The sequence below is a fragment of the Clytia hemisphaerica genome, unplaced genomic scaffold (genome assembly GCF_902728285.1).
Source record: "Clytia hemisphaerica strain Z4C2 unplaced genomic scaffold, Clytia hemisphaerica genome assembly, whole genome shotgun sequence".
In the NCBI taxonomy this organism is placed as follows: domain Eukaryota; kingdom Metazoa; phylum Cnidaria; class Hydrozoa; order Leptothecata; family Clytiidae; genus Clytia; species Clytia hemisphaerica.
This window is the reverse complement of record NW_027103684.1, coordinates 31,164-44,090: the sequence shown is the minus strand read 5'-3', so window position 1 is coordinate 44,090 and position 12,927 is coordinate 31,164.

The following is a 12,927-nucleotide window of genomic DNA, read 5'->3' as shown; positions in this document are numbered from 1 at the left end:
CGTTTTTGCCTGCGAGGGGTTAGGGAAAGTGGGATTTCAGCCTTTTGACAGCAATCTTCTTTTGGCAAAATATTTTCAGGGTGGTATAATATCATGAATAGATTGAACATACTAAAATTTGAGGGGATTTTGTTGGACAGAACTTAAGAAAAGCTCAAAAAACCAACTTTCTCTAAGGAAACGCAGGCAAAAACGGGTTTGTTTACCTCCAGAGACCAAACGGTGGAGAGCATTAAAACAAACAAACTATGGGAAAGGTGTATCGTCCCAAGTTGGAGCAGTTGAGCGAGACGGTAATTAGGTTTAAAACATTATTAAATTCGAAGTTATTAGTCCAGGAGTGTGATTTTTTTCGTGCCTTGCGTGCCTTTGAGCTCTTCGTGCCTTTGAAAAAAAAGTTTGTGCCTTTGGGATTAGAGTCAGGTCACCAGTGCATGAACGGCCCCAGTGCACGAACGAGCGTCTTTGAACTTGAAAAAAACAACCAAAAACAAACTTCTATAGAACTTCCTTTGTGCAGCAGAATCCTCAAACTATCCCTTGCAATCTCTCCAAACATTAAAATAAAGGGAGCACTAGAACAACACCAAACGGATTTTGAACGAGGCCAAGTAAAAAATCACGAAATTCGGGATTTTTGTAAACATGGCTGATTGCGAGATGAAATGTTTTTTATAAGAAGATTTGCGCAAGAAGAGTTCTGAAAATGACTTTGCTCTTTTAAAAACCTGTTATCTTCCATCACACAAAATTTCATTGAAACATGTTAGCTCATTAATTCAAAATCAATAGAAACTTATCACCAGTAGTCAGGACTGCAAATAAGCGTCGGTCATTGGTCAACGTCCGACTGAAAAAGCTATTTGACCGACTGAAAATCTTTTGTGTCGGTCATGATGTCCGAATGAAAAAAGGAATAAACCATCAAGTTGAGAGTTGAAAATAAATTTCTTACACCCCTGTCTCTTACTAGCTTCCAGGGTGTTTCTAAGTTAACTTTTATCGATTTGCTTTCTTCGTTACTTTCTTTGTTTCTAAGATCACTTTTATCAACCCGCTTTCTTTGTAACTCTTTCGAGGGTGATTCTAAATTACTTTTATCAACTTGCTTTCTTCATAACCTTCTTTGTTTCTAAGATCACTTTTATCAATTTGCTTTCAAGAGTGTTTCAAAGATCACTTTTATCAATTCGCTTTCTTCGTAACTTTCAAGGGTGTTTCAAAGTTTAACTTTTATCGACTCGCTTTCTTCGTAACTTTCAAGAGTGTTTCTAAGATCACTTTTATCGACTCGCTTTCTTCGTAACTTTCAAGAGTGTTTCTAAGATCACTTTTATCAATTCGCTTTCTTCGTAACTTTCAAGGGTGTTTCAAAGTTAAACTTTTATCGACTCGCTTTCTTCGTAACTTTCAAGAGTTTTTTTAAGACCATTTTCATCAACTTGCTTACTTCATAACTTTCAAGAGTGTTTCTAAGTTAACTTTTATCAACACGCTTTCTTCTTAACTTTTAAGAGAGTTTCAAAGTTAACTTTTATCAACTTGCTTTCTTCGTAACTTCCAAGGGTTTTCTAAGATCACTTTTATCGAATCAATTTCTCTGTTATATACAGTAACAAACTGTTCAAAGGTAACTTTTATTTTTCCTACTCGCTTTCTCCGGTCCAGTCCGCGAACGATCCGAACACCATATTCAAAATGAAGACATTGCAACGTCAAAACATTTGACAGCTGGCGATCTCAATCAAAAAAGAAGACACTACATCAGTGTAGCTGGAACCTCGATATTCCAGGATTAGAAAAAGCTATACCTGTTATCTTTTTTCTTTAATGAATCAACAAGCCATCAACATCGATAAATTACACACATTTACTCAGAAACTTTTAAAATTATCTGACATTATGACTTTCTTGAAGCTGTTCCGAAATGAACCAATCGGGTTATGTATTGGAATTCCTATGGGAGTTCTTTTCCGAAATTTGTAAAATAGCTAAGTTGGCAAAAAAACTTTTCCAGGGGGTTTGAAAAAAAACAGAACTGCTATCATTTGTTTTTTATTTAACCAGATATTTAAATTTGGACTCGAAAATACTTAAATAAAATAAGTTAATAATATTCAATATACTATTTGTATCTCTCAAAAAATAAACACTTACAGAACGACATTGTTTATCAAGGTTGGCAGACAATATCATACTCCAGGATGCAAGTGAAATTTCTCGATCCGCGGACCTGGACGGGGCTTCGGTTATTATCAGTTAGGGTTAGGCTTGGAGCTCGAGAGTCACAATATAAGGCCGAAGACCTTCTTAGGGGCATTCGTACCCTGTGACTTAACTTAGGATTCCGTAGGGATCCTTGTAGGGGATTTTTTCAATTTTTTGTTGCTTGCTTTTCGATGAGCAAAACTTGAAAAAGAAAACAAAAAAATAGACGACAAGAAAATATTTACAAAAATAAACAGGTTAGTAAAACGCTAAAGTTCTTATAAAAAAGACGCTTTTTTAGTGAAAAAGCACGTGGTTTTGAAAAGTTCAAATACCCCTGTATCATCAGTCGCTTTAACGACTTATTATTCCAAGAAGAAGCTTTCAAATAAAGTGAAAACAAACTGAAAGAAGAACTTCAAGCTTGTTTACGAGATGGTCAAAAAGGATTTATGTAAAATAAACCAAAAGTAAGTGAGAAAAGTGAAAGATAAGTTTGCCGTTTGTGCCCTGGGCACCCCCCTCTGTCTCTCCTGGCGGTTGGCAAACGATATCATACTAAGGTTGCATCGTCTCTTATTTTCTCCCTATTTTCTACTTTCCTATCTTCTATCCTGATTTTCTGTCTTTCTCAAGTATTTCTAACTGTTCTCTAAGTATTTTTCTGAAATTTGCCCGTACTCTTAGGTGCCAAATAAACGGGGGGGGGGTTCGAATAAACGAGGGGGGGGGTTGGAAAAACTTTTCAAATTAAATAAACCGGGGGGGTCCTAATTACTGGGGGGTTGGAAAATGGACCTTAAAAAACCCTAAAAAGGGTCAGAATAGACTAAATTTAGGCTTTTTAGAGTAAAAGAAGGAACTTTCCTTTTGCTGGGAATTTTTTCAAAAATTAATGAACGGGGGGGTCATAATAAGGTCCGGGGGGTTGGAAAAAAATTGAAAAATTAACAAGCGGGGGCCCGTTTATTTGGCACATAAGAGTACAGGTGAAACAGGTCTCCGACCCCGGCTCGAACCACCAAATGCAAGCAACCTTGGTTTACAAACCCCCGCCTACGCCAACAAGACACAACAGAAAGCCGACATTCACAAATACTTATAGCGTGTAATTTACAGACCTTAATTAAGAAAGCTCCCAACCCTACCGGTGCCCCTACAAGGATCCCAATGGGATCCTAAGTTAAGTCACAGGGTACAAATGCCCCTAAGAAGGCCTTCGACCTTATATTGTAACTCTCGAGCTCCAACCCTAACCCTAACTGATAATAACCAAACCCCGTCTAGGTCCGCAGATTGAAAAATTTCACTTGCATCCTGGAATATGATATCGCCTGCCAACCTCTCCTGGCAACAACCAAATCCTTTTATAAATAAAAAATCAAGAAAGATTGAATACACCTTTCCCGTAATTCAAATTTCTCAGAAATGGCCCGGGAAAATGTGCGCTCCACCGTTGTGTATAAAATTGTTTGGGAGGTAAAAAACGCGTTTTTGCCTGCGAGGGGTTAGGGAAAGTGGGATTTAAGCTTCTAACTTTTGACAGCAACCTTCTTTTGGCAAAATATTTTCAGGGTGGTATAATATCATGAATAGATTGAACATACTAAAATTTGAGGAGATTTTTTTTGTTCGACAGAACTTAAGAAAAGCTAAAAAAAACAACTTTCCCTAAGGGAACGCAGGCAAAAACGGGTTTGTTTACCTCCAGAGACCAAACGGTGGAGAGCATCAAAATAATGCGCGCGCATTAGTTTTACGAATTACGGGAAAGGTGTATTCAGCAAACCAGATTTTTGCCAGGTGCTCCTCTAGCTTTTCAGGTTTCAAACTCAAGCAATATGGTCCATGCCTAAAAGCATAGCACCTAAAAGCACAACCATAGCACAAATAGGGAGCGAGGATAGGAAGAGTCCAAACACAGCAGATCAGCGGATAGACAATATCATCAATCGTCAATATGTTTGTGAACTGTGAAGTTGGTTACCTGGCAGGCACATAAATAACTTTTTAACCTGCAAGCAAAGCACTTTAAGGAATGACATAAATAATACCTAAGCAAAAAGAAAATGTTTTCACTGCATCGAACTTTAAATTGTCTTTGAAAATATTTGGCCTCATTTAAAAATTTTTAGGCCTAAAATTTTCATAAAAAAATGACGCCGGCGAAAAAAGCACTTCTTGACAATATTCCGTGGTCAGGCGTGGGTGTATTACGAAAAGTTGTGTTCTTTCTTGGTGAGACTGACCATGATAAAATATAAAGATTTCTAAGAAAGCAACCTCAGCGAAAAAATGAGTATTTCACCGAACAGTATCATGGCAGGCCAAGTAGCGAAGGAAAATCGTGGTAAGAAGGAAAAAGTGGATGTTTGTCAATTTTTTATTTTTGTAAATTCATATCCTTTACCTTTCTCCCTTTATTTTATTGAACCTCTGGTACCATAAGAACTGCTGCCGCATGGGGGACCAAGTATTTGATTGATATTCCACTGAAAAAAGCCTCTCCTGGACTTGGTACCGTAAGTTGGTCTAAATCGACATCCCTCGTCTAATTTTAATTTCTCTATCTATCTATCTGTCATGTCCAGTGTTTTGATTGTCCGGTGGAAAAAAATATCCTTCAACACCGGACATCCGACTTCCTTAAGTCCGGTGTAGAGATTGTCCGGTGGTAAAAAAATTCTCATTTTACACCGGACTTTTGCGTGTCCTGTGTTCGTTACACGTGCGTTTGCGTAGGGTAAAATGGCGAAATGCGAAAATCGAATTTGGCAAAAAATTTTTGAAAAATGACCCTACAAGATTTGACTATATCTTTTTATTCCATGAAGAGATTACTTTCAAATAAAAAATGTATTAACAATGAATGGGTAAGCTTTCTAGAAATCCAAACATAAATTGTATAGCTTTTACCAAAAAATAGCACTTTAGGATCAGAAACAGTCAAAAACCAGTTTTTTCCAATTTTCTTCGAGTTACAGGAATTAATTCCTTGTTTGTTTTGATCTGAAATTTTCAGTAGGGGTGGCCATCATGGTTTCCTTGCTCATATCAGGGGGGGCCGAGCCGGGGGTAAGAGAATTAAAGTTTCTAAGTAAAATCTTAATTATCACCCAAAAAAGTGCCTTTTTATGTCCATATCTTTTAAATAGATTGTCCCAGCCTTATCCCTCTTTCAGTAAAGCTTCCTATACCTTTTGTCCTTCAGAAAAACCAAAAATATTGGCCTTAATTGCTTGCTTTCAGTCCCTGTAGCCCGTAGTGTGACCCCCTGTATTTCTATTTTTGACCCCCTGTATTTCACGCGGGTTTTTTAATAGAAAAGTCACATGACTCAAATCCCGCAGTCTTATTGGACTAGAGAAAGCGAAAGTGAAATCGCGCGATCTGATTGGATGAAAAAAGACCGCGGGAGCTGGAAACGAATGGAACTCTCTAGAATTCTCATTTTAAATTCAAGATGGCGGCGAGAAAAGCACGTCTTTTGCTTTGGACGAAAGGTTGTAAATTCTGGTTGATTTTAAGGTTTTATCTTATCTTATCTCATTTACTTTAATTAGTAGAGGCTTCTTCAATGTTTGGGGAAGGTAAGTCTGTAAAAGTTATTTGTTTTTCGGTGGAAAAAAGTGTTTAAAAAAGCATTTTTTGTGCTCAAGGTATATTTTTCTTCGCAAATTTTTGTCTTCAATCTTAAATAGATGAACGAGTATTTGACTGATGCTTATGATTTTTCCATAGAACATAGTAAAACTATTCAGGAACTTAGACCTTTTTACAGAATTTCAAAAAATCTGTTAGTTCTGGAGATATATTGAAAAGTTTAGACATGGGTAGTTTGCGTTCGTGTTTCGCGTTCCCAAACCAAACGCACGTGGTTAAGTCCGGTGCGTCGGCAGGGTCCTACCTTAACAGGGGTGAAACTATACAGTTAATGGCAAATAAAAGTATTAAATGATTAGAGTCCCCTGCCCAGTTGGACGACCGGTCTAGACTAGCTGGCAACCGAACGTCTTTGAACCCAGAAAAGTCATACAAAAACAAACCTCTGGAGAATTTCTTTTGGTATTAATCTGCCTTGACCTATTTCCCTAGCCTGGCAGTGTAGACCTAAAGCTCTAAAACAGCATCTAATAACATGAAAACCAGAATATGATTCTTCAATGGGAATCAAAACTATAAAGTGCACTTACAAACATCAATTTGTCCAGTCAGGATTAACCGCCTAAATAGGAACAAATTTTTCGAATTCACAAATATTCTTATCTAGGATATAGGTACTTATCTAGGAATATTTTTTATTCTAAGATTAGAATATTTTAGTAATTTTTATTTTACACTAAAACTAAAAAAAGTCGCATGTATCAATTATCATCTATGTTTTCATTTAGGTATTTTCTAACTGTGTTCCAAATTTCAGAAAGATTCATCAATGCAGTATTGAGTTATTGCATTTTAAAGTTTCCAGGCAGATTCAACTGCTTATTAATGGTCTATTTACACATCAAATCCCGTTTTTTGGTAAAATGTTCCTATTTAAGTATTTTTTAACAAAAGCTAAGATTTTCCACCCTTCCACCCACCAAAAGTGCTGATTTTTGGAAGAAGAAACCACTTTGTATTGTTACATCTATTAGTCATAACTTGAACATGCGACTTTGTTTTGAAAGGAAAAATTTGGAGAAGAAAGAAAATGTTCCTAGCTTAGAATAAAAATTATTCCTAGATAAGTACCTATATCCTAGATAGGAATATTTGTGAAATCGAAAAATTTGTTCCTATTTAGGCGGTTAATCCTGACTGTTGTCAGATCTAACAAAATTAATAACCGCACTGTCATCATTGACAATAAAACAAACGATTTTCTGTCAAGAGCCTTGTAAACATTACTTACTTGTGTTACTTGTGTGGTTGTTCGAGCATCCTGCTTCAGGTAAGGTTCTTGGTGAACCACGCCTCTGTGTGATCAATCTGTCGAGAGAAAAAGAATCTCAGCAGATATTTTTCATGTCAATTATTGAATTGGAATTAGCTCTCCTGCACCCAGTATATCCATGGATCTGGGGTTCATCTGGGATAGACTTAAGGTGTGTGTCCAGGGCTCTTTTGAATTTATCGATAGAAATGTTTTTGAGGTTTCTGATGCTCTTTGGCATAGCATTAAAAAGTTTTGCACCTTGCACTGCAAGTGTGCTGTCTCTAAATTTTGATGTTTGGTTCTTTGGAATTGACAGTGTACACATCCGGCCCAGCCGGGGGTTTTCAGTGGTTTTGATACCATTTACAGTAGGTACAATCTTTTCCATCACCTTCCAGACGTACATTATTCTGTAGCGTTCTCTTCGCCTTTGAAGTGAGTAAATTTTTGTCTGTTTTAGACACTCCCAATAATTGTTTGGGGTGCCATTTATCTTTCGTAAGAAGGACTTTTGAATATCTTCAAGTCTCTGAATGAGACCAACTGCATTTGGGCTCCACAGAACGGAGCAATATTCTAATATTGGTATCACCAATGATTTATATAGTACGGTCATACAATTTAAAGATCGTGAAGAAAAAGTTCTCAGGATCCAAGATGTTAAGTTTTTAGCCTTTTCGATTACTGCAGTAATTTGCTTCTGAAATGTGCAATTACTGTCCATAAGGATTCCAAGGTCTTTCACAACATCTTTGTTTTCAATCTCAACACCAGACGGTGATGTATAGCTTGTTTGAGTCTTGATCTCATGGTTCTTTCCATAGCGCAAGAGTTCAAATTTTATATCATTCAGCTTCATGTTGTTGTCATCCGTCCATTTATATATTCTATCAAGATCTTTTTGAAGTAGGACAGCATCTTCTAGAGTTTTGACTTCCTTTGTGGCGCGAGTGTCATCAGCGAAGGATTTGAGAAAGCTGTGCACCACTTCCTTGTCAATATCCCCAATCAATATGAGGAAAATCAAAGGTCCCAAAACACCACCTTGAGGGACTCCTGAAATGACCTGTTGTGATTCAGAAGTGACACCATTCACTAGCACTGATTGTTTTCTCTCTATTAGGAAGGACTTTAGCCACTGTAATAATTTTCCATCTATTCCTAGTTTCTTTATTTTTCGTAGGACAAGTGAATGGTCTACTTTGTCAAAAGCCTTTGAAAAATCTAGGTACACAACATCCGCATTAGCATCTTCGTCCAATATATTTAGTATCAGGTCATATTGTTCCAAAAGCTGACTCAAACATGAACGCCCGCTTCTGAATCCATGTTGATTGGGATTGAACAGATTATTTTCATCCATGTGCTTTACAATATGTGCTCTGAGTACTTTTTCAAATATCTTGATGACATGGGATGTTAGGGCTACTGGTCTATAATTTGATGCCAGTGATCTGCTACCTCCTTTGTGGATTGGTGTGATTGTGCATCTTTTAAGTTCGTCTGGGACAATCCCTTTGTCCAAACTTTGTCTCCAGAGGATACAAAGAGGAATAGAAAGTTCTTCTTTGCATTGTTTGAGAAAGGTTGCAGGGAAACCATCGGGACCTGGTGCTGCAGTTTGGGACAGATCGTTGATTGCTTTTATTAAATCATCTTCTGTAACTTGTAGATCTGAGATGATATCTACGTTGACTTCATCATTTTCACTCTGTATTATATCGAATGGTTTTGGTGCACTGAAGACGGAAACATATTGTCTTGACAGAATTTCAGCCATTTCTTTGCTTCGTTGCGTCAATTCACCATTTGTGTTCAGCAGAGGGCCAATTTTCGTTTTTATCTTTGCTTTCTTTCTTGCATAAGCAAAGAAATATTTTGAGTTTTTCTTTATGGAATTGATTGCTATATTTTCAACATAACACTTGGAATCCCTAAATGATTTTTGTAAGTCCTTTTCAATTGTCAAAAGTTCCTTTGTTATTTTAGTCTTCTTTGATTGGGACGTGTATTTTAAAAATTGCTTTGTAATTTTTCTTCTTCTTTTCGTAAGAGATCGGCGATATCTTTCAACTTTTGATTTCTTCCTGGTATCTTTGGTTGTTCTGATTGGTATTCGTCCTCTGCATACGTCCAAACATATTTGATTGATACTTTCAAGAATTTCTTGTGGATCATCACTGTTAAGTTTTACATCCCAGTCAATTTGATTCAAATCTTCCTTTAACTTATTCCAATCAATTTCATCTGAGAAGAAATTCAAAGCGTTGAATTTGGAACGTGGTTCTGGTTTATCATCATTACTAGAAAAATTTTGGACTTTGAGCCTAGTTGATACCATAACAATACTGTGATGTGAAGTGCTTTGTAACACTGGTAAAATTGAGTAGTCATGTATAAGATCTTCATTATTTGTGAAGACAAGGTCTAGGGTGTTCCCATCTTTGTGTGTGGGTTGATTGACATATTGGGACATGAACAACTCGTTGCAAAATCGATTTAGATCATTCAGCATTGATCTTTCTTCCATAGAGCATCCAGTTTTGGGTAGTCCATCAGGCCATGTTGACTTTGGAAGATTGAAATCGTCACCAAAAATTATGTTTGGGACAGGTTCCAAGGCGGAAAGGGCTTGTTTCGCACCTTTGAGCGGTGTAAGAAGGTCTTTAGCTGTTGATGGATTTCCATTACTCTTGTCGTCAGGCTGTCTATATATTACAAGCATAGCCAAGTTTTCAGTCTTTGAGTAAACACAAAGGAGTTGTACACTTGGTGATTTATGGGAGTAGATTATTTCACATGAAGCAGCTATATCATCTCTTATGTAGAAGCAGACTCCTCCAGTTGCTCTCCCTCTTGATTTTTTCTTGCGTGATGAATCACATTTGAACAAAGTATAACCTTCTACTTTTAGTTCTGCATCTTTATGGTTGTTGAGCCATGTTTCTGATAGGCCAACAAACAGTAAACTTTTATGACATATGTTATTTTCGATAAAAGGAACTTTGCTTGGTACAGTTTGCGGGCACAGTCCTTGTACATTAAAAAAAGCAAAGTTGTTGATTATTGGAACTGAATTGGATTGAAGTTTGCTTGGTGAGGAATTTGCCTGATCATCGGTACAGTTGGCATAGGAAACTGGGGTATTTGAGAGGTTTGCGTCTGCTGAAGGTGATGAAGATGATTCTCGATCGAGGTGATCTTTTTGTCCAGTGTCTCCATGATTTCTTCCTTCATCAGACGGACAATCTCTAATTCCAACAACTTCCATCGAAATGATCTATCACAGCTCAGTCTACCATTTTTTATCGCGGTCCGGGGATTGAGCCGAGAACGCTCCGCGAACTCCTGCGCGGGTGAAAAACTTCAATCTGTCAATCATTTTCTCAAGCGAAGAGTATGCGAAGCGATTCTAGCTTTACGATAGTGCCGCGGGTCATCAATGGATAGTATTCAATTATCATTATCCCTTTATTTTCATTCCTAGAGCTTTTGCAAAAAAAAGGAAAAATAGAAAAGTTGTATTTTTTACTGCTCTATTCACATACTGAATTTGAAAGATCTTCTATGTGGCGTTTTTTTGCAAACTTCAAAAAACTGATTTTTGTCCCGCCTTTGCGGGACTTTGGCTTAAGTGCTTGAGTGCAGCATAGGGTACAAAGTCCAAACATGCGTTTCCCGTAATTTTTGTGTGAAGAGTTTAGGTCTATACTGCCTGGATATCCAAGCTCAAAATTTAAGAAAAAACAAAATTTACCTCAACATACAAAGTTCTTAAATTATAGAGCTTGGTCTCCCTAGAGAATGAAAGTGAAAACCCATGTTTCCTAGCCAACCCAGGGCAGCAAAACAGAAATTAATAAAAAGCAGTCTTACAAGATCTAAAACTATTTAAAACATCCGAAAGATTACACCAAAGTCCATAAAAAAAGTTTGCATGCATTATCATGACCAACTATGTTTTCTTGGAAAATGAACTTGCCTCTGTTTTCTTCTTTTTCATGTTTTCATGTAACAGAAAGCCCTATCTTCACTAGCAACTGGAGGCCTATGCTATTTTTGCTTTAGAATTGCTCAACGCCGTGTAGATTGGCCCTTACCGTTTTAGCGAAGTGAGCGCAAGCAAGCGAACTGCATCTCTTAAAGAGAATGCAAATCACTCTAGGGAGACCAGGCTGTAAACCAGAACATAAAATATCAAAAACTAGACTGTGAAATAGTTTACAGCCTGGATATCCAGGCTAATTTCCCGTACTGTGTAAAAAAAATTCTGGAAAAAAACGAGTAGAATCCGAAAGATCCAACTTTGCATGGAAGCACACGAAAAAGCCAGATTTTTCGAAAAAAATAAAAAATGGCTACCTGTGGACAAAAAAACTTCGTAAGAAAAAACGCTTCAACTGCCACTCCAAAAAATACTTGTCCAAAACTACGAGTATGTTAGAAAGCATTTCTGTAAAAATCAGCTCGATGGTTTCCTTTGTCTGAAATATTGATAAAAAAGTTGATGCAATCAGTTTCGAAATTAGACGTCCAGTCTGCAACCGACAAAATCGAAAGTAAGAAAAAGAAGACTCTACATTGCAATCAAAACATTCAAGGGGTATGCCCGCGGTCTTTAACTTGACAACTCCAATGCGAAGTTTCTAGATCCGGATTGAAATAACAAAGGAAACCGGTATATCGAATCTCCGGGTAGACATAAAAAAATTCCCGCGTTTTTATCAAATGAAGACTCTCCATAGACCGCCACTTTCAAGACAAAACAAAAACAAACTTTAGAAAAAAATGGTGACTTGAAGAAAAATTCTAAAAAAAACATGCCAAAGGGAAATGTACAGTAGGCAGAAACCATGAGGAGTTTTACTCTCGAAACGAAGGAAGATATGACGTAGCCTAGTAAAGTATAAGCAATATCTAAAAGCATACAATGTTTTTCTTTTTTGATAAAAAATAAAAATACCTTGAAAAATGTTTCCATTTATTGAATGAGTAATATACATGTCAAAATATACGTGCTGAAAAAGAATAATTTACCGTCAGCCGAATAAGGATCATCTTTGTACCTTCGAGGGCATTCGAGGGTGATTTTTCAGCTTGAGTTTATGTCTAATGTTATGGTTTTTTGAAATGCTTGTTCTAAGAGATTTTGATTATTTCTAGTTTTCAAAAGAAGCAAATTTAATCTTTCTTCAGCTTTCTTCTACAATATTACACTTTAATACAATGTCAATTATGCATGTAAGTTTTTTATTAATACTTTCTTTTTGCATATGTTTTGCATACTTTCTAAGGGAATTTCACCACGGCAATTCGCCCACCATAGTTTTTGCATACAATATGGCGGATGGAAAGGCGAAAAGGTCTATTAGAGGAGGGGTGTCGAGTTACTGTCTTTCTCTTGCAAAATTTCTGAAAATATTATTTTCTCTATTTATGTTGCTTTTATTAGCAGTTATTAGTGCTTTTAAATTGTTATTATTTGGATTTTTTTTTTGTATATCTGGGAAAATGTTCATAAATGTACCCTTTGGATTAATTTATAGAAATAGAAATAGAAATACACCGTATTATTACCAATGTGCAATGAAAGGACTATCTACATCATTATTTGACACTTCTGTTTCATCAATCTCGTGAGATATGGCTCTAACCATTTCATCGATGATGGCGATGACCTCTACCTCTTTCTGGTTGAACAGCGCATCCAATTCGTTGAGTCCGATGCTTCGACATTTCCTTGAGGCTGTTGGAGTCTGCTTGCCTAAGGTTGAAATAGTGGGCAAGCAAAGGTTCGTCCG